The sequence below is a fragment of the Hyla sarda genome, chromosome 1 (assembly GCF_029499605.1).
Source record: "Hyla sarda isolate aHylSar1 chromosome 1, aHylSar1.hap1, whole genome shotgun sequence".
Classification (NCBI taxonomy): domain Eukaryota; kingdom Metazoa; phylum Chordata; class Amphibia; order Anura; family Hylidae; genus Hyla; species Hyla sarda.
In genome coordinates this window covers 509,406,858-509,429,115 of record NC_079189.1, presented here as the reverse complement: position 1 = coordinate 509,429,115, position 22,258 = coordinate 509,406,858, and the positions used below count along the sequence as shown (strand labels likewise).

The window sequence follows — 22,258 nt, the reverse complement described above, 5'->3', positions numbered from 1 at the left end:
AGTTTCCAAAATGGTATGCCATGTGGAGGTTATTTTGCTGTCCTGGCACCATAGGGGCTTCCTAAATGAGACATGCCCCCGAGCAAAATTTGCTCTCAAAAAGCCAAATATGACTCCTTCTCTTCTGAGCATTGTAGTTTGCCCGTAGTGCACTTCTGATCCACTTATAGGGTACCTCCATACCCAGAAGAGATGGGGTTACAAATTTTGGGGGGTATTTTCTGCTATTAACCCTTGCAAAAATGTGAAATTTGGGGGGAAACACACATTTTAGTGACATTTTTTTTTTACATATGCAAAAGTTGTGAAACATCTGTGGGGTATTAAGGCTCACTTAATTCCTTGTTACGTTCCTCAAGGGGTCTAGTTTTCAAAATGGTATGCCATGTGTTTTTTTTCCTGTTCTGGCACCATAGGGGCTTCCTAAATGCAACATGCCCCCCAAAAACCATTTCTGAAAAACGTACTCTCCAAAATCCCCTTGTCGCTCCTTCGCTTCTGAGCCCTCTACTGTGCCCGCCGAACACTTTACATAGACATATGAGGTATGTGTTTACTCGAGAGAAATTGGGCTACAAATACAAGTATAAATTTTCTCCTTTTACCCCTTGTAAAAATTCAAAAATTGGGTCTACAAGAAAATGCGAGTGTAAAAAATGAAGATTGTGAATTTTCTCCTTCACTTTGCTGTTATTCCTGTGAAACACCTAAAGGGTTAAAATGCTGACTGAATGTCATTTTGAATACTTTGGGGGGTACAGGTTTTATAATGCGGTCATTTATGGGGTATTTCTAATATGAAGACCCTTCAAATCCACTTCAAACCTGAACTGGTTCCTGAAAAATAGTGAGTTTGAAAATTTTATTAAAAATTGGAAAATTGCTGCTGAACTTTGAAGCTTTCTGGTGTCTTCCAAAAGTAAAAACTCATCAATTTTATGATGCAAACATAAAGTAGACATATTGTTTATGTGAATAAAATAAAAAAAATATTTGGAATATCCATTTTCCTTACAAGCAGAGAGCTTCAAATTTTGGGATTTTTCACCATGAAAGGATGCAAGTTACCACAAAATGTTACCACTATGTTAAAGTAGAATATGTCACGAAAAAACAATCTCGGAATCAGAATGATAACTAAAAGCATTCCAGAGTTATTAATGTTTAAAGTGACAGTGGTCAGATGTTCAAAAAATGTCCGGGTCCTAAGGTGTAAAATGGCTGGGTCCTTAAGGGGTTAAGAGTGCAGACTGGCACTTGAAACACGTCACCTTTTTTCCTGTAATGCTGGCTTTTAAACAATAAAAGACGAAGGTTTTTTTCACATTAACCGCACTGGACATATCCTTTCCTCAGTTCTGTTTTTGGTGCCTGCCATAGCACTGTCCGGGCCACGAGCAGGATACACTGTGAGCTGGAGAATTGCTGCTATACATTTTATTTTTTACTATTTGTTTATAAAGTTCTTATAGAGTGCGGTTTGGTTCCTTTCTTTCTTGCTTTCTTTCATGGATATCTTAATATCTCAGCGCGGTTCTTTGAGGTGCGAAGATTGCGGCTCTGTGCTCAATTACAGTGGAATGCAGTTAATATGTCGGGTCCCACAGAGAACTTGATACATCACTTTATAAATTCCTGTACTGAAAGAGAGGATGCTGTGGAGTTTATTGAAAACAAATTGTTTGGATAATCCTTCTCTTCTGACAATCACAAAAAAACCTCATGTCTGGAGTGTGTGCAGCGCATGCTAAATGGAAATGCATTTGAGAAACTCAGAACAAGCCCTTTGAGTTGTGGCATAGTAAATATTGATACAAAGTGTATGTGTCAGATATACAGATTCAATTTCACAAGTAAAAACACAATATTTAGACGGGGTTTATTGACTAATGTTTTATCCTTCCCCAGAACACATCACGTCTTTACAGCAAATACCTGAGATCCTTGCACATCCTTGCACAAGTAGGATTTTCATTATCTTAACATATGGGTGGTCTGCCCAGCGAAAAGTGAATTCTGTATAACAAGATTCTATCCACACAAGAATAACACAGCAAATTGATGTGTAGAATTACAGAGAAGGATTGTCTTTGGCACATTGTCTCTCCAAACAAAAGGAAGATGACCTTGAGCACAATGCACTCTGTTATGTCTAATGCATGCATTTCTCTGATAACGGGAGAGAAATGTTGCTGTAGAGATGAAGGAGAAGTTACATTTGGCTCTTCATTATGGCCAACATAATAAGAATTCACAGTGCACTGCAAATAAAGCATAATCAATGAACTGTATATACACCCACAGATAAAATATTATCATTTCTCAATTCTAGAAAAAAAAAGAATATCCCCATCTCATAGAGTGATGGCATATTATTAGGATATGGCATCACATTATGATAGGTGGGGGTCTGACTTCAGAGATACCACCACTGGGAATGAAGTAACACAGTGCTGGTATAGTGCTGGTATAGTGCTGTTTTCCCCTTCACTGTGTCCTCTTAACAGATCGGTGGAGGTCCAATTATAAATTATGTCACCATCAAGATGTCACCACTTTTAAAAAGGGAAAGAATTTTAAAAGGAGTAGTCCAGTCTTAAAAAATATATCCCCTCTGGGAAAGAATCTTAAAAGGAGTAGTCCAGTCTTAAAAAATGTATCCCCTCTGGGAGCCACCGCGGTCTCCTGACCGGTGCCCTGGCTCTCTGTATGAATGAAGTGTGTTGACTACAGCACAAAGTGATGGCTGACATGCACCCTTCATGCATCTCTATGGGAGAGACGGAGATACCCAAACACTGTACATCCTGTGGACAGGGGATACATATTTTTAGACTAGTTTAACCTATTGAGGATGAAGGGTGTACAGGTACACCCTTGCATCCCAGTACTTAAGGAATAAGGGCGTACATGTACACCTTGGTCCCGTTACCGGTGTTTGAAGTGTGCTCACGAGCTGAGCACATTTCAAACTTCAAATCAGCAGCCAGGACACAGGGTTCATGCCGGGCACCTCTGATCGGGACAATGCCCAGCATTAACCCTTTGATCGCGGTGTTTAAAACTAAACTAAAAGTATCCCGGCAGCTCACATTGAAACCGCAATGTCCTGATCTGCCAAGAGGATGATGGGAGGGCCTTTACCTGCCTCCTCACTGTCTGATGGGTCCTTGTGATGCTCCCAGCATGCATAGCAGGCTGGAGCAGCAGAGCACCCTTAACACTGATCAATGCAATGCTATGGCATGGCATTGATCAGTATATGCAATCAAAAGACTGCATGGTATAGCCCCCTATGGGAGTTAAAAAAAATAAAATAAAGTGTTAAAAAAGTTTATAAAAGTAAATTAACCCCTGGCTAATAAAAGTTTGATTCCCCCCCCTTTCCCATTTTTTTAAATTTCACTGCACAAAGAAGTTTTTTTCTTTCTCCGCAGATTATGTTATAAAATAAGTGATGTCATTACAAAGTTCAATTGGTGACGCAAGCCCTTATATGGGTCTGTGGTGCAAAAATGAAAGCATTAGGATTTTTAGAAGGGGAGGAGGAAATAACGAAAGTGGAAAAATGAAAATTGGCCTGGTCCTTAAAGGGGTACTCCCATGGAAAACCTTTTTTGTTTAGATCACCTGGTGCCAGAAAGTGAAACAGATTTGTAAATTACTTTTATTAAAAAAATCTTAATCCTTCCAGCACTTTTTAGGGGCTGTATACTACAGAGGAAATGTTTTTCTTTTTGGATTTCTCTTATGTCACGACCACGGTGTTCTCTGCTGACCTCTGCTGTCCATTTTAGGAACTGTCCAGAGAAGGAGAAAACATATGCTGCTCTGGACAGTTTCTAAAATGGACAGCAGAGTTCAGCAGAAAGCACTGTGGTCGTGACATAAGAGAAATCCAAAAAGAAAAACATTTCCTTTTTAGTATACAGCCTCTAAAAAGTACTGGAAGGTTTAAGATTTTTTAATAGAAGTAATTTACAAATCTGTAAATAAAGGGGTAGTCCAGTGGTGAAAAACTTATCCCCTATCCTAAGGATAGGGGATAAGTATAAGATCGCGGGGGGTCCGACCGCTGGGGCCCCCTGCGATCTCTCTGTACGGGGGCCAGGCTCTCCGGCCAGATAGCGGGTGTTGACCTCCGCACGAAGCGGCGGCCGACACGCCCCCTCAATACATCTCTATGGCAGAGCCGGAGATTGCCGAAGGCAGCGCTTCGGCTCTGCCATAGAGTTGTATTGAGGGGGCGTGTCGGCCGCCGCTTCGTGCGGAGGTCGACACGCCCCCTTCCCGCGGGCTGTCGGGACTCCGTACAGGAGATCGCAGGGGGCCCCAGCGGTCGGACCCCCGCGATCTCAAACTTATCCCCTATCCTTAGGATAGGGGATAAGTTGTTCACCACTGGGTCACCACTGGACTACTCCTTTAAAATCAAATTCTGCCAACAAAACTCTTATCCGCAATCTTATAATAATAACATATTTTGCCCATTGTTCTGCTACTTTATATTTACCCTTTTCTGCAGATTGTTATGCCTCTTTCTCATAATGGACTTCCTATACGGTATCCATAATGTCTTTACACAATATCGTTGATCACCAGTATATAGCAGAATGAGAGCCTTGTGGAGGTGCTTATCTTTGCAAAAAGGGATGGGATTGAAAAAATTCTACTTATCAGATCCTTTTTCTGCTGACAGGACATATGAAGGGGTCATAGGGCAACAACCACTAGAGGTGATCCACTGTAAAAAATCACATGTTTAGAAATAACCTTCCATGGTTCTTACAGCGGGCTATTAACTATCCAAACACTTTTCTACTTTAATTTGTGTTCTGGGAACATACATTATAGTTAATGATGTTGCCCATGTTGAGTTTGATAAGCTTTTCACAATTCTATTTAAAAGCTATATAATGTATCACGAATATGCTGTAATATTCTCCATAAAATTAATCCATACTGTAAACATGATGAACCCTCTGTAATATCTTTTGCAGACTAGCAGCAGTCAGCTGTTAAAACGTCTTCTCAGCAGAGGATGTCACAGCTTGTAAAAACAGAGCTGCACATCCTTTCCTAGTTTGGCAGCTAACTCAATAATTACACGGGAAAATGAATTGGACCGCAAACTGGCAACAATGAATTCCAATTGAGTGACATAGTGCGGCTAGAATCCAAATAGATATGATAGAAAATTATGAAGATAGTAAAAATTGTAATTATAACGGAACATTCATAAACTGTAGTATTATTGAGGGAAAGACTTTTAAAGCCCATATCTAATCACAAAACAGCATTGACTTATAGAGCACATACAACATTCCAAGTATGTAAAGAAATTCACACAACTACATATAATTCTGACGATAACAGGTATAAAAAGCTATACCGGTCATGCAATATAAGTGGGACGATCTACTAGAGGGAAGAGTTTCTAGTGGGCCACTTTTTGTAGTACACTGCAGCTTCTAGAAGAACAGAGGTCCTAATCTCCATGTTTGAATCATGTTCATTGCATATTATAGACAAATATGTATGAATAAAAATCTAAACCCTAACCACACCAGTGTTAAGGCAGATCCCACAAAAAAAAAAAAAAATAATAATAATAATAATAATTTGTTACTCAGTTACTCAGTTCCTAATCCTGACCATGCGCATCTAATTTTTATGCCTTTATCACCTATATTTATTATAAAAAATATCTATTTTCATTTCATGGGAGGTGATTGGTGTGTCTGTTCATGCAACCTTGTCCATGAGTTATCTTTTGTCCATGACTCATGGACAAGCCTGATGCTGCTGCAGGGCTGGTTAGTGTCCCAGTATGTATGGGGACTTCTAGTGGTGGGATTTTCATGGGTCATTTTCTTTATTAAATATTCACAAATTTTTAAACCATATTACAAAAAGTTTTAAGTGTTTTATGAGTAACAACATATAAAAAGTTTTTGGATCTGACAGTGCCCATTTAAAGTGTTGGAATTTAGATTCCACAGGATATGTGATGACTGTCTGATCTGTTGGGGTCGGACTGATTGGATCCACACCAGTCACCATCTCCTTGCACGAATAAAGCAGCAGTAAAATATGCACACTGCCACTCTATTTAAACTCAATAAGACCTGCAAAGATAGCCAAGTTCTGTACTTACCTATCTTAGGCAGTCCCATACACTTTGAATAACATAGCAGTTCAATGGGGACCCCAATTCTTTGAACAGTGGGGGTCCTAGCCATTGGACCTCCACTGATTTGAAGCTTACCAATTATCTTGTGAATAGGTTATAGGTTATGATAATGTAAAGACCCTTTTAACTAATTAGCGTTGCAACCAAAATGGTGACAATGATGACACTTGATCTGAATGAGAGGGATCATAGAAGATGCAGACCAGAATTCATTCAATAAGAGAAAAGAACATAGGGTTTTACCCCTACAATTACATCCTATGAGTGTGAGTGAATGAGAGTTCCCCCCAATTAGATTATACACAGTAATAGCAGGATGATATTTATAATGATATTTCTCACCCAGCAGTCAACTGGTCGAAACACGCCCCATCCATTCATCTCAATGGGAGAGGCGGAGACGCAGTATTTGCTTGTCTCCGTCTCTTCCATAGAGATAAATGGAGGGTGTGTTTCTACTATCTAATTGCTGGGTGCGAAACACGCATTAGCAGAGGGCCAAGTCAGACATCTTCTTTAAGCTAAAGTTCATCAGAAAAAAGTTTCCAATTTTAACAGATGGGGATTCTTTACTGTAAGAGCAGTGAGACTGTGGAACTCTGTCACATGATGTTGTGATGCCTGACTTAATAAGCAAATTTTACCCTTTAAGGACACAGCCTTAAGGACACAGCCAATTTTGGGGCTTGTTTTTTGCACGACCAATTGTACTTTGTAATGACATCACTCAAATGTTTGGTAAACACCCCAAATTTTTTTTTTGTGTAAGGAAATTTAACCCCTTGAGGACGCAGGGCGTATGGGTATGACCCCATTCCCCTGATCACGCTAAAGGGGTTTAAACCATTCTCAAAAGTGGAGAACAGGTTAAACCCCATGGGTCCCAGTTGCTACAGGCAGTCAGGACCCACGGCTAATGCCGGGCACCACCGATCAGGCCGATGCCCAGCATTAACCCTTTAAAGTATAGTTTTACTTTCAGTTAAGATGCCGCGATCAACTTTGATTGTGGCATCTAAACTGAGAGTAAAACTATCCCGGTAGCTCAACGGAGCTGATCGAGACTATAGCGACAGAATCGCGATGTTCTGATCAGCTTACTGGACAATGGGAGGGTCCTCATCCGATTGGTGATCTACTGCTCCATGCCTGCGCAGCCGGCTAGAGCAGCAGAGCGCCAGTAACACTGATCAATGCTATGCTATGGCATAACATTAAACAGTGTATGCAATCGAAAGATTGCATGGTATAGCCTCCTAAGGGGGCTAAAAAAAAAGTTAAAAGTGGTAAAAAAAACAACAATTTTAAACATACAAATTTTTGTGCATGTAGTTCTAATTTTTTTAAAGTAGTAAAATAAATAACCGTATGGACCTACAGAATAAAGATAATGTGTCATTTTCACCTAAAAGTGCACTGTGCAGAATTGGAAGCCCTAAAAAATAGCAAAATTGCGTTTTTTTTTTTTCATTTCATGCCACAAATTATGTTTTTAGGTGTCTTTAGGTGCAAAATTGAACGTGTTATGATTATTAGAAGATAAGGAGGAAAAAACTAAAGTACGAAAACAAAGATTGTTTTGAGTTCTTAAATGGGCACTGTCGGATACAAAAACTTTTGATATGTTGTAAAGCATGCAAAATGAATAGGTTTTGCAATTGCTTTCATTAGAAAATTTTCAGTATTTCATACTGAAAAAGCCAGTCAAACAACTGCCCCCCCCTACCTGCTTGGACACATATTAGTCCTGCTGTGTCCATGCTTCATCACATATGTCATGGACACACTTCCTTGATTGACAGCTGTGAGCGCAGGACTCACAACTGGAGGAAAAATCCTCCCACTGTCAGCTTGTGTCCCGCTACTGTCAGTGAGGACAAGCTGGGAGTCGTAGTTTTGCTAATGCTAGGGGAGATGTGAGCAGACAGAATACTGAGGGAGAGGGCGGAGACCTGCACAGTGAGGCAATGCCCCCTCCCTTTGAGAGGAATTCAGACTAGTGAGCTAAATTAAAAGTGCAATAAAAAATAAAAATAAAGGTTCTAGACACATAAATATTTGATGTACATGGTCAGGATTAGGAACTGAGTGATATATTTAAAAATAATGTTTTTTGTTGGATCTGACGGGTACGCTTTAAGGTGAAAATGGGCTGAGTCCTTAAGGGGTTAAACAAAAATCACAATTTAGCAAATTTGGGGGGATTGTTTTCACGCTGTACACGTTACGGTAAAAATTACATGTTTTCTTTATTTTGCGGGTCAATACGATTAAAATGATGTCCGTGGTTACATGCTTTTCTATTATTGTACTGTGTTTTAAAAATCTCACTGTTTCTTACAAAAACAGTGCCCGACATTTATCATTGTCTTTAGACAGTTTTTTGTGTCATCAAAAGGCGCAAAAAAGGCGCAAGCAGGGTTTATTTGCGTCTTTTTTGCGCCTTTTGGTTTACACATTTCTGCTGATTTTGAGTTGCAATCCACTGATTTTGGCAATACACATGATATGGAAGGGTTTTATGAACTGTACCTTTTTGTGAAAAGGCGCAAAAAAGGCGCAAAGCCACTGAAAAGTCTTCAAAACTACACTGGGCCCAGACTTAGCTTAGCTTTTTGGTGTATGTGAAGAGACAAATTTAGACCACCTCTAACTTTCTCATTTTTATATGCAAGGGGATGTATGAGGGCTCATTTTTTGCGCCACGATCTGTAGTTTTTTAGCACCACTAAAAAACTTCTTTGCGCATATGTGACATTTTGATCACTTTTTATAAAAAAAAATTTGCAATGTGATGTGACCAAAAAGCAGAACTTTTGGACTGCCGCAGATGCCATGATCTGTATTGATCACGGGCCGGCATCTGAGGGGTTAATGGTGGACATTAGCATGATTGCTGATATCCGCTATTACCATCAGGTCCACAGCTACTGAGAGGCACCAGGACCTGCTGTGCATGAAGTCGCTTCATAGCTCTCCGTAAATGTACGGTGCTGCAGCGCCGTACATTTACGGCATATGTCCTTAAGAGGTTAAGGGGGGGCTGGATGTTTTTTTGGAAAAATATATTATATTGCAGGTTATGGATACTAGATTTATGGGTATGAAACATTAATCCACGGACTCATTCTGATTCTTGTCTTTTTTTCAACCTTACAAACTAAGTAAGAGTGCATGCACACAACGTTTTTGCAATACAGTTCCGGTATATGGTTTCAAGTTAAAAACCGTACGAAACCATATGCATTGACTTAACATTGTAAACCGTATGTCAAACGCATCATCCGGTTTAGTCCGTTTTGCGTCTTATATTTAGTTGTCCGTTTTTATACCCGTACCCAAAACCATAGTCTACCACATTTTTTGGTTCAAGTGAAAAACCGTATTAAACCATATACGTTTTGTTTTTTAACATGGGAGTCAATGGGAACCGCACAGAACCGTTTGTGCGTACGGTTCCATCCGGTTTACACCATACAGTTTTTGACTTTGCACAGTTTTTTTTTCTTGGAATTTCAATCAAACAAGTGAAACTTTATTTAAAATGGAATGAAAAGTTAAAAATTAATACGTTTTTTTCTTAAAAAACGAATGCAACTGGACATCATTTTTCAAACCATATACAGTTTTTTAACCGTATACGAGTTGAAATTTGTACACACGTTTTGATACAGTTTAGTCAGGTTTTGAGGAATCCTTTTTTCATCAAAAACCTGATGCGGGAACTGTATTGCAAAAAGTGGCGTGCATGCACCCTTACTATGTTAATGCAAATGTTGAGTGTGTCAAAATTTGTAACACAAAAATATTGGCCCATACCTATTCCGAAATTCCTCTCAAGGTTACAAATGCTAGGAAATAACATAACATTATATGAGTGCATACAATGCATTCTGAATGTTTTCAGACCCTTTCACATTTTTGCACTTGACAAGTCTGAATACTTCTGTCCATACAATATTTAACATTTTCCTTTCAATAAATTAACAAAGATTTTGAACATTTTGTTTTCACTTTGTCATTATGGTGTAAGTGCAGAATGATGGGGCAAAACTTAAGTCTACCACATAACAAAATGTGAAAAAAATTGAATGGGTCTGAAAATCTTTCTAATCTGATGTATTATTCCAAAGGGAACTGGCTCCTAAGAAATGAATGGACTATATTTTGTTTATTTCTTTAAGTATTTTGTCTATATGACATGTACACTCCATTCCCAATAAATTCTCAAGGCTTCTCACATGTCATAGCCCCTTGAGGCACTTTATACAACTTGACTACTGGCTAATCCTTCACAGTAATTTATTTGACAAAAAACCTTGGTGTCTGATAGATTGACACTCCTATTACATAATGTATTTTGGTGCTTGTTTTAACTTTTAATGACCTCCAATTTGCTTTGATTGAAGCCTTATAATACAGATGCCTGGAGGCTTCTATCTCACAATTACTAATGAATGTCATTTCCAAGCTCAAAATATTCCCAATTATTCTCAGCTTTTGTTGTTAAATACCCAAGTGTGTTAGGAAGTGTAGTCAAGTATGCCACAAATATAATGAAATGGATGTTACTGGGCAGAACATGGTTTGTGAGAAAAATTTAAACACGGCTTCAACAATAATTAGAAAAAAAAATGTTGATACCAAATAATATTCTCTCTAGGCAAGTCTTCTGATACATTGTATTGGTATAATGCCGTAAATATATATAGGTAACACTAAACAAGCTAATATTCCACTTCGTTATTTTTACCACAATCTTCCAAAATCGCTCTAAAAACTGAGCAGTTTAACCAGAATATTGAAACTCTCTATGGAAATGCAATGAAAATGATGGCAGCATAAACAAATACACATCTGAACCATAGCAGCTAAAGGTTATTTCCTATTATTCGTGTATAAAATGTATTCCTGTTTGTTGTCAATAAATAGAATTATTTGTGATGTCATCCAGAGACTTAAAACTAGTGCAGACCTAATATTTTTAACAGCTAGGGACCGATGTATCCAGTGTAGACAATCTTCTATGAGCTTCTCTGCTGCCCGTACAGTAATGTTTTCCAAACAGAGCACCTTCAGTTATTGCAAGACTATAACCCTCAGCATGCCCGGACAGTCTTTGGTACAAATTTTCATCCACTAATAAGGCCTCACATGCTTCAGGAGACGGATATTTGGAGAGAGGGATTACTGTGATAGAGGCTCCTTTTCGACCATCCTACTTATAGCTATTTATTCCATTATTTTTCTCTACCTTATTTCTCATCTTGCATGGTATATTCATTACACAGCATCTTCTTTTTCCCATATCATCTACTGCATATGATCATACACACCAGCTTATATTATTTCATGCCTTTTCCATATGTCCATCATCTGTACATACATATATGACATTCCACTTTATATTTTACACATTCATATTCATTTCTACATTTTCCACCACTTTCATCCCATATCTCCTGCAGATTTGGTTCCTTATTTTATATTCCCATGCATACTGGTCCACATTGTTATTGCTTGTGTATATCCTATGCATTCACATCCAATGCATAAAGATGTGATACCCCATCCATTCCATATATACTCATTACTTCATGCTCAGTCTATTCTTCAGCTTTAACTCTTCTTAGCCATTCATCTTCACTTTACACTCTAACTGTATATTTTATTTCATATTTGATATCATTTGATTTCCTATTACACATCTGTATGGTTAAGTCTATGCCTCTCTTACTACTGTTTGCGTTCCATTTCCCCATCACATGACTCCTGCTTAACGCTGTGGAACACAGCAAGCACTTCTCATGATGCACTTCCAGTCCCACGACATCAGACCGAAAGTCCTCTTCACTGGGCCTATTTTGTCTTTACCTTGGTTTCTCCTTTTGATCCTTGCCATTGTGTTGCTCTTTACTTTTTTCCTTTACTCTCATTTCCCTCTTATGTCTCCATTTTAAATTTTTCTATGACACCTGACCAATGATGCACTTCCGGTCTCTGGACTGGATGTCTCCACCTGACCTGTCTAACTTGTATGAATGGCTCCTTAGGACTGCCTCAAGCCATTCTCCAGTGACTAGAGATCAAAATTACCTTGTGATTCTGCTCATGGGGACAGGCTGTTATTCTATGACTTTTCTATAACTCTGCAGCAAACCAGTAAGTTATGTTTAGGGGAAGGGTCATATGTGCCATAATTTGCTGCCTATTTTTCTGCACAACTTAACTCGCCACGAACCAAACACTTTCAGAAAGCTCGCTCAACTGTAGTAAATAGGCATCAAAAGTGTGTATAGTGAATTTGGAACACACATTTTAGGTCAAGTTATGTGTATTTTCTGCATTTAATCAAAAATATAGTACATATGATACATATAGTATTTCTACCTGGGTTGAACATTAAAAGCATTGAGAGTGAAAGTTGACTTGCAGTTCCTCCACCGCGTGATTACTTGGTTATTGCCAAACCACTCCAAAACATAGTAATAACCTCCAAATCTTTTTAAATTAAAATAAATGTCTCTTAAAGCTTGGCAATAGAAGAGAAAGAGGAAAAAGTACTCCTGTCATGTCCTCTGGTGGAGGTGAAAGCTGTGGCCGAGCATAGCACTATTGGGACTAGTGGTGGTAGGCATGATGGGGATACTGTAAGACATCATGATGTATATGCTGGGGGGGGGGGGCAAAGAGTCCATGATCAGACTTCAGAAGAGCTGAGCTGAGAGAAGTGGCGAAGACGATGAGGAATTTGAAGACGATGATGTAGTTTTGGACAGGACATGAAAACCAGAGAAGAAGAGCAAAGCGGAGGTAGAGCCAGATGCTGTTGTTATTTGAATCACTTCATAAATAAGACTTTTTCGACCCTTCCTTAATTAAACAAGAGACAACAGGGTGACGTTACACTCCCTCCTGACTTTAACATCATTAAAGTCACTGACGGACATTTTACAGGGTACCCCTCCCAGTCAGCTCTTTCAATACACGCAGCTGAGTCATTTCTATCATGCTACGAAACACAAACTGTTGCTACCCAACCTGTGTCTCACACAATCAGTGTTCTCTATGCACTGTTATTCAATGCAGCTACTACTCAACTGTTACCCTTCAGAGCTGGATGGGAAAGGGAACTGGGCCACTCACACCCCGGTGGTGATTGAAAAAAAGCAATAACCCACTGCCCCAGATCTTCCATTTTTTGTAAGGTGCAAGAGATCAACTATTAAAGCCTGAAAAGGGGATAAAGGGTTCCTGCCCTTTAGGTTTCCTTCTACCCGGGAGTCCCTGACACCTGTAGGCGTTGTGATACCTCCACAGGTACTATGCTTCATATCTGGCTGACATGTCCCTCCCTAGCTGACTTCTGGTCCAAAGTTCACGATACTATTAGACACATCACCTCTGTTTGTCTCCCACCCACCCTGGAGATTGTGCTCCTCTCTATCCTGCCATCGAACCTACCTAGAGTAACCTCTCGTTTGACTTCCTTTTTGCTCTTGGCGGCCAGGGCAGTGATTCCTAGGCTTTGACCCGTATACATAGAATGGAAGAATTGCTGGCAGAATCAACCTTCCAGCTAGCAAAATATGAAGACCTAGTCCCTCTGGGGAACTTTCCTATCCTCTAAGTAATTTGAGAATCTTCACATCTCTATCTGAGGCTGTAGACTGAACACCCCTCACCACATTTGCCTCCTTCTCTCCATTATCCCTATATCCCTCACTGAGTGCTTTAGCTTCTGCCCTTATTGCTGTCTTGATTTGCCCAGGTGTCGTGGAGGTTCGGGATCTCTCCAGCTTTCAAGTTTTACTCCTGCTTTGACTTTCTCCTTCATCTTCTATGCTTTGGTCTATACTTTTCTTGATCCTCTCTTTCTGCATAAAACAGCTTACAATTGCGTGGTCTGCAGTGGCAAGAGATACTCAACCCCAAGTGCAGTTGTGCACTCTGTGCTGGGGTGGAGCTCCTGCACTTGTGGTCCATTGCTATGGGCGATCCCCAGCATGATATGCATACAATGGAGGATGCCTGCAAACGGTCACAAGTACCACAATGGCATCCTACACCTGATAATCGTGTGGATGCATGAAATCTAGACATCAAACTAATTAACCGATGTGGTCCAAAATGGCAGATGGTCCTCAACCCCAAGTGCAGTTGTGCACCCCAAACTGGAGTAGAGGTCCTGCATTTGTGGACCACAATATAGGTTCACTACTGTGGCAGATGCAAACAATGACATTAACTAACCCTCAAAACTGATGTTAAAATTGAGACATTAGCCTGTATATCCTCATTTGAAGGACATACCAGAGCCCGCACACCAACGTCATGGTTTCTCAGATGGTACGGGACCTAACACTAACCTACCTGTGCGTAATAAGCAAAACCAGGAACCAAATTACAGCAGCATCAGGTCCAGCTTGTAGACTGCTCCCAGGTTAGCTCCAGTGTGACCATGCACACATACAATGGGAGGGGGAGAGACAAGCTACAAGCCCAACCCTGTTTGGCTAATATATTGCCAGCCTCACAGGTGAAATCTTAATGCTACCCAGTATGATAAAAAGGTTGCATTAGTATAAACTTTAGACATAAAACAGCTTACAATTGCGTGGTCTGCAGTGGCAAGAGATACTAAACCCCAAATGCAGTTGTGCACTTTTGCTTATCACACACAGGTAGGTTAGTGTTAGGTCCCGTACCATCTGAGAAACCTTGATGTTGTTGTGCGGGCTCTGGTATGTCCTTCATATGAGGATATACTGGCTAATGTCTCAATTTTAACATCAGTTTTGAGGGTTAGTTAATGTCATTGTTTGCATCTGCCACAGTAGTAAACCTATATTGTGGTCCACAAGTGCAGGACCTCTACTCCAGTTTGGGGTGCACAACTGCACTTGGGGTTGAGGACCATCTGCCATTTTGGACCACATCGGTGAATTTGTTTGATCCTCTCTTTCTAGACCTCTTTCCCTCTGTCCCCCCCCCCCTTTTTTCCCCCTAACCTGAAGCCACCCCCCCCCCACCTCCCCTAGTTGCCACATTGATAACATTGATTCATTCCTATCTTACACCCCTCATTGTTTACCTTAGACCGATTTTAGGGATCCATTGGCTAACTTATTGCCTTGTAATATGACATTGAATATGCAGGTGCTCAGTAATTGTTTACTTTTTTCTTATGTGATATACTTTTCCCGCTGCAAGGGGTGCTACTGCCGTGGCAATCGTTACTTACTTACGCTCTGTTTATGTATTATGGCTATTCCTAAACTTCATTTTTAATAAAAATTTACAATTGAAAAAAATAAATAAGACTTTTCCTGGTGTGCACTAGAACTGACATCTTAAAAATTAAAGTATTTTCAAAATTTAATTTCAAAAATGTATTCAAAATGGCTGAGCATAGCACTATTGAGACTTTTGGTGGTAGGTGTGGTGGTGATATTGTAAGGCATCATGGTGGATATGCTGAGGAAAAGAAAGTAGCCCAGGATCAGACATCAGAAGTTCATACTGATAGGAGTGGTGGGGACGATGAGAAGGAGTTTGATGATGATGTCAGCAGGCCTCTAGATCTGATCAGCTCTGGAGCAGGTGATGTACCTATCTCTTTATCGTATCCTGTCATATGGAAGTTCTTTACTATCTTACCAGATGCAGACAACCAGGTACAGTGTCCGTCATTGGATATAAGAAATTCATGCTGAGAGAAGTGACAGAGACGATGAGTTTGATATTGACAATGCAGTGTTGGATGGGAAGTGGTAACCAGGTGAGGAGGAGAAGGCATGTTCACAGCAGAAGGATAGTGGTACTGTCATCAAAGAAGAGTGTAGCCTAGGTAGGGCCATAAAACTTGTCAAATATACCAGACATAGCCCTGCTGGTCTAATGAGCTCAGGAGCAGGTGACTGCAACGCTGCTGTATCTGTAGACACAAGAGAAAAACCTTTCAGAAGAGGAACACAGTCTGGCGGTGATGTAACTGTCCTGTTCAATATTCTGTCATGGGGTGTGGTAACACGGGGATACAAGGAATTCCTATCCTATTTGTGATGCCAAGATTTGTGGTGACACAGGGGTGCAAGGAATTCTCATCACTTTGTGACGCTAGGGCACCGATAGCCTATATACAGTCCGAGGTGGAGACAGCTTCTCCTGGGCCAGACCGACGTCGGGTTACGGATAACTGCCTTTTACTGAGCAGTTGCAGATGGTATTACATACAGTATGGAGCAGAGTAGAAAGGATGCAGTGTAACCCTTGGGAGCCCTGTTGCCTTGCTCGGACTTATGGTGCTTTTCACCAACTTGATTCATATAGAATTTAGATTTGAGACTGAAAGTTATCCCACGCTGACTAGGGTTCTGCCAAAGTACAATTACTATCACTGCCAGGGTTTGACCCACCTCTGTACAGGCGAACACTTGCAGAATGGCGGGGCTGGCTTGAGAAGATATTTTCTTAGGCTTCCCCCAGGATTCTCCACACTATACTTCCACCTACTCTCCACACTGTACTCAGCAAACTTCTTACTCTTAGACTGGACTTAGACTGGGGCAATTCCTCCCTCCCCCTACACTATATACTGGCCAATTTAGGGGTTCCCGTTGGGCAGACAGGGTCACCTGGTTAACACTGTATCTTTCCATCTTAAAGGCACAATACATAAATTACATAATACACAGTGAATACAGTAAATGTTATAAAGTGCTGGAACATCCTAAAACATAGCAAACATTTTCACAGTGGGCCTAAAACAAGTGCAGCAGACATGCCCGAGGAGATCCGCAGCCCATCGGACAGCCTTTGGTGCTGGGACACCACAGTGGAAATTCTTTTCTACCTTACTAGATGCAAAAAACGTGGCACTATGCTGTCTCTGCAAACAAAAGTAAACCGTGACCAGGGTATGAATATAGGAACTACATCTCTATGTAGGCACATGGAGGGACATCACAAGGCCATATGGGACAGTTGAGACATCGCATAATGTGAAGAAAACCTTGCCCTTGCTTCTCCTCCATTGTCCACAGGCAGTGCATTCTCTGTCTTTTCCTCATCAATGCTGTGTCCTCTTCACCTACCTCATCTATCCCATCTATTGGAGAATTTATGTCATACAGACAAAATTATTCACCCAGTCACCCTGTTGTAGTGTGTCCCAATTCGCACCTGGCCCAGTTGTTAGTGGTGCAGGCACTGCCATACCATCTTGTTGAGTCCCTGGTGTTTAGGCAACTAATGGGGTGTTTCCAGACCAGGTTGTGCATACCTAGTCACCATTATTTTGCCAAAGAAGTTGTCCTTACTTTGCACAATCTTGTGGCAGAGATGTCCACTCCATGCAGTTGTCAGTGAGTAGCACAGTGAATGCCAGGGTAGATACTTGGAGTCAGGGCCAGATTAAGGCTGCCTGGAAGACGGAGCACTTCATAATGATGCCCCCCCCCCCCCCCCGACATTCCCCCCACATTAGGTGCGGTAGCGTTCCGCCGCATTAGGTTTTTGTTCCCCCCACATTAGGTGCAGTATAGTTCCCCACATTAGGTGCAGTATAAGTCCCCACACACTAGGGGTGCAGTACAGTTCCCCCGCATTAGGGGTGCAGTACAGTTCCCCCCCATTAGGGGTGCAGTACAGTTCCCCCACATTAGGTGCAGTACAGTTCCCCCACATTAGGTGCAGTACAGTTCCCCCACATTAGGTGTAGTGCAGTTCCCCACATTAGGTGCAGTATAGTTCCCCCCCATTAGGTGCAGTATAGTTCCCCCACATTAGGTGCAGTATAGTTCCCCACATTAGGTGCAGTACAGTCCCCCCCCCCCCCCATTAGGTGCAGTATAGTTCCCCACATCATGTGCAATATAGTTCTATCAATAGGTGCAGTATAGTCCCCCCACATTCGGTGCAGTATAGTTTCCCACATTAGGTGCAGTATAATCCCTGACGCCCTTGTGTGCGCTACCTCCCGGCAGCCCCTGCGTTTTTAAAGTTAACGCGGGGCCGCAAAAAGGTAACAGGGACATCCTTGTGTCCTGAAAAGATTTTTTCGGGACACTGGGATGTCCCGAATGTGACGGGGGCCCCCTGCGGGCCCGGGGCCCAGAGCAGGTGCTCCATGAGCACCAATGATGATCTGGCCCTGCTTGGAGTAGTAGCTATGGCCAGGGCCAATACTTGTCTTTTATGCCGCACTGGATCAACATTTAGCAGAATTACTACACCGCAACAAGGCCAAATAATAGTAGTGATACTTCCATTACTGCTGTAAGAGGCAGGAAGAGCAGCAGCAGTGGCATCTTCATGCTGGAGTACATGATGACCAAGTTTTTACATCTGGTACTTCACCCTCACATAATTCATCACCAAAGGGATGTACACCACTGCCCGAACAACCAAACTGATGCATACCTAAGCTGTTCTCTTTCTTTGACAGACACCATGAGCCCAGACCCCATGGATTTTTGGGTTACCAGATTAGACCATTGGCCAGAATTTGCCCAGTTTGCTATTGGTATCCTGTCTGGTCCACCCTCCAGTGTAATATCACAGAGAGGGTTCAGGGCAGCAGGTGTCAGTGTCATCCCTAAGTGAACAAGATTGTGTGCAGCAGCATGGAAAAACTTATGCTTGCTAAAATGAATCAGGCATGGATCAGTAAGGAATTTAAACGGATTGGACAGTACTACTACCACCCTTGCTGTAAGCTGGTTACTACACCTTACATCAGTCTGCCACCTCATGCTGTCTGCTGGTTACTACAACTCCCAACAGTTCACCACTGTCTACTATGACTCCCACAGTCTGCCTCTGCCTGCTCTCTGCTGCAACTCCTACCAGTCCACCACTGCCTTCTGTTCACTGGCTACTACAACTCCCACCAGTCAAGAACTGCCTGCTATCCAATGGATACTACAAATCTCCCCAGTTTACCACTACCTGGCTATTACAACTACAACCAATCTACCACAGCCTGTTGTCTGCTGGCCACAACTACAGCCAGTCCACCATCACCCTTGCTGCTTCTACTACCAGCCAGGCCTACACATACACAATCCATAATCAAGGCTTGTTGCAGCTACCAAAAAGTGAGAATTTTTGGAACACCTGGACAAAGCCATTGCATCTTCTGGTACCACCGTGTGAATTTTAACACTGACAACCAGGCATCTGCCAACTTTATTCACCTCTATTTTTTTGTTATTAAAGCATACAAAAGCATACAAAATCAGTGAGTTTTTAGACAAGCTGCATGTCGCCATAACATTGACATTAAATTAACCTTAAAACCACTTTAAAACGAGGAGGAGGGTAGGTGCGTGGCCTGAACATGGCGCTGTGAGGACGTGTTCTGAAAGAGCTCCCAGATTGCTCTTGCATACGGTAATTATACACTTTGGGCGAGGATATAGGGGGAGACACTCGAAATCTGCCAGGAAGAAAGCTTCCACGGGTCCCCCATCTCCTCAGAAGGACCTCACCACCTACTTTACCCGCTCCCAGCAGCCCAGAAGTGGGTCCATGCTGCCAAGCAACATGGCGTCTACCCTCCCTGCAATGGTGGCTTCCCCTGCTGCGACCAGCCCGGACCTTTGACTCATGTCCCCCGCACCTGTCATGCACCGGACGCGCAACTTGCCTCCAATCAGCCTGCACAAACTCCGGGTGCATCCAACTGTCCCGAAGCCTCCGGTATCAGTCCCACTGCTCCGGGTCCACAGCAGCATGGCACGCAAGATGGCAGGTGGCTCCTCCTGGGTCCGGGGGCACATGCAGCCCCGGCCTCCTCCTCTACATTCTAGATGCTGCCGGCTCCTGCTTCTCCTGTTGGCATGGGCCTGCGATCTACAGTTGCCTCCTCCAAAGCCAATCGGCACTGAAATGCCTACACCTTGCTTTGAGGCTAAGGTAATCCCACATGATGAAGTAAATAAGCCCCTGATGGCCTGAGGCCCACCTGCCTAGGTCCCCATGTTGGAACTTCTTCTGGAGGGGGAACCCTGCTGCTCCAAGGCTCCCATTCCTTCTCCTGGGCAACTGGCTGTGCCCTCTGCCCCTTGGAGACCCCCATCCCCTTGCCCACCATGGATGGACTTTTGCTCCCCACCAGGGGCAATCAGCTGTGGGGATGCCCTTCTACACTGTCCCTGTGTGCTATCAGGGTGCCCCCTTGGTCACAGCACCTTCTTCCCTGCATTGGTCCTCGAGCTCCTCAGCCCCAGCACCGCAGGTCTCTCCCTCTAGTGCTCCCGGGGATCCCTACGGAGTCCGCGCTGCAGCAGATTGCAGGTTCCCAACAACTGTCTCGTCCCTCTCCCCCTGGATATTCTGCCTAGTCTGACGGGCACTCCACCAGTTTTCCAGGCGCAGTCTCCCATCGTGACTACCCCAGCTTCTTTCTCCACTTCAGGTGACCAGTCGAATGTCCTGGCCACGGAGACCTCCTCAGCATCCTCTGATGGTCGACTGGCGGACCTGTTCTCTCTGGTTATGTCCCTGCCTACTAAAGAGGACTTTTCATTTTGGCTAAACAAGTGGTGGTAGACAGGAGTTCTTCACTCTGCACTGACCTCTCAACCCTGTCCATCAGGGTAGATGTGATGGACTTGGCCCAGAAATCATCATCCACATCTCTTCAAGTTGTAACACTCATGTTTCAGTAGATTGGAAAACTAAAGATAGTAGATCCGCTGGACCTGTGTGGTAGATTACTCAGACCGTAGTCTGAGGTGCCACTGGTTTTCACCAGAGCCCGCTGCAAAGCGGGATGGACTTGCTGCGGCAGGCGGCACCATGTCGCTACCCCTGGAGATTCGAGGCACAGGCAACTCGTGGTTAGGATAGCAGAAGGTCAGTGCTGGCGGCACAGTAGCGTAGTCAGGAATGTAGCAAGTGATCAGAAGGCAGGTGGCAAAGGAGCAAGGTCAGGTCACGGAGCAAAGGGTATGATACAGGGCAAGGAAACTCTCAGGAACGCTTTCTCTCAAGCACTAGGGCAACAAAGATCTGGCAGGGAAGTATGGTAGGTGGAGGAATTTATCAATGAGCCACAGGTGTTAATTAACTAATGGGCGCATGGGCCCTTTAAATCTTAAAGCTCTGGCGCATGCACACCCTAGGGGACAGCGATACGCGTGCCAGAGAGGCAGAGGCGGGGACAGGAGAAGCAACAGGTGAGTGACAGACTGGGATTCACAGGCGGGAGCTTCCCACGATGCAAATCCCAGCCCCACCGGCACCAGCAGGTAACGGGACAGCATAACGTAACAGTACCCCCCCCCCCTTTGGTCTCCCCCCTCCTTTTACGATTCAGAAAACTGGTGAGAAGGTCACGGGACAAGATTATTTTGAGAAAACTTGTTTATGACAAGAGGCTTGAGGAGAGAGACGTGGAATGAATTGGGAATACGTAAGCAGATAGACAGAGTTTGTAGGAGACAGGATTCATTTTTTGTAGAATCTGGAAGGGACCAAGGTAGCAAGACCCAAGCTTGTAACAGGGTATTTTGAAGCAGATGTACTCTGATGAAAGCCACACCATGTCACCAGGAGAGTAGGACAGAGGAGGACTTCTACTCTTATCAGCTTGCGCCTTCATGCGTGAAGAAGCCTGGGATAATGACTGTCGGGTCTGTTGCCAGATGGTGGAGAAGTCATTGACCAGATCATAAACAGCAGGTACACCGGGGGAAACTAAGAAAGGCAGAGGAGAATGGAGACAGAGTCTGTAGACAACAAAAAAGGGAGACGTCCTCGTGGACTCAGAATCCTTATGATCATCCGACAATTCAGCCCAGGGGAGAAAGTCGTCTTGGCGAGCTGAAAAAAAATGCCGAAGATAAGTCTCAAGAATTTGATTAGATTAACCCTCTTTACCGGACCATTGGACTGAGGGTGGTAGGCCGAGGAGAAGTCCAGATTGATGTCCAGATGGTTACAAAGGGCTAGCCAGAACTTAGAGACAAACTGCACACCACGATCCAAAACGATACGCTGAGGAAGACCATGTAAACAAAAGACATGCAACAAGAAGTACAACAACCCAAGAAGTAC

At 42.8% G+C, this 22,258-nt stretch overlaps 1 long non-coding RNA gene across 2 annotated transcripts in view; it reads right to left on the bottom strand.

Annotated features, from left to right (window-relative positions):
- Positions 1–22,258, bottom strand: part of LOC130310525 (uncharacterized) — a 52,219-nt gene that overhangs the window by 5,708 nt on the left and 24,253 nt on the right. The window contains exon 3 of one of the 2 annotated variants that reach the window (XR_008859041.1): positions 1,481–1,640. The exons of the other annotated variant lie outside the window; for it this stretch is intronic. This is a non-coding gene — a long non-coding RNA (uncharacterized LOC130310525). Of the gene's footprint in view, positions 1–1,480; positions 1,641–22,258 lie in introns of those variants that run through there. 2 annotated transcript variants of the gene reach the window in all.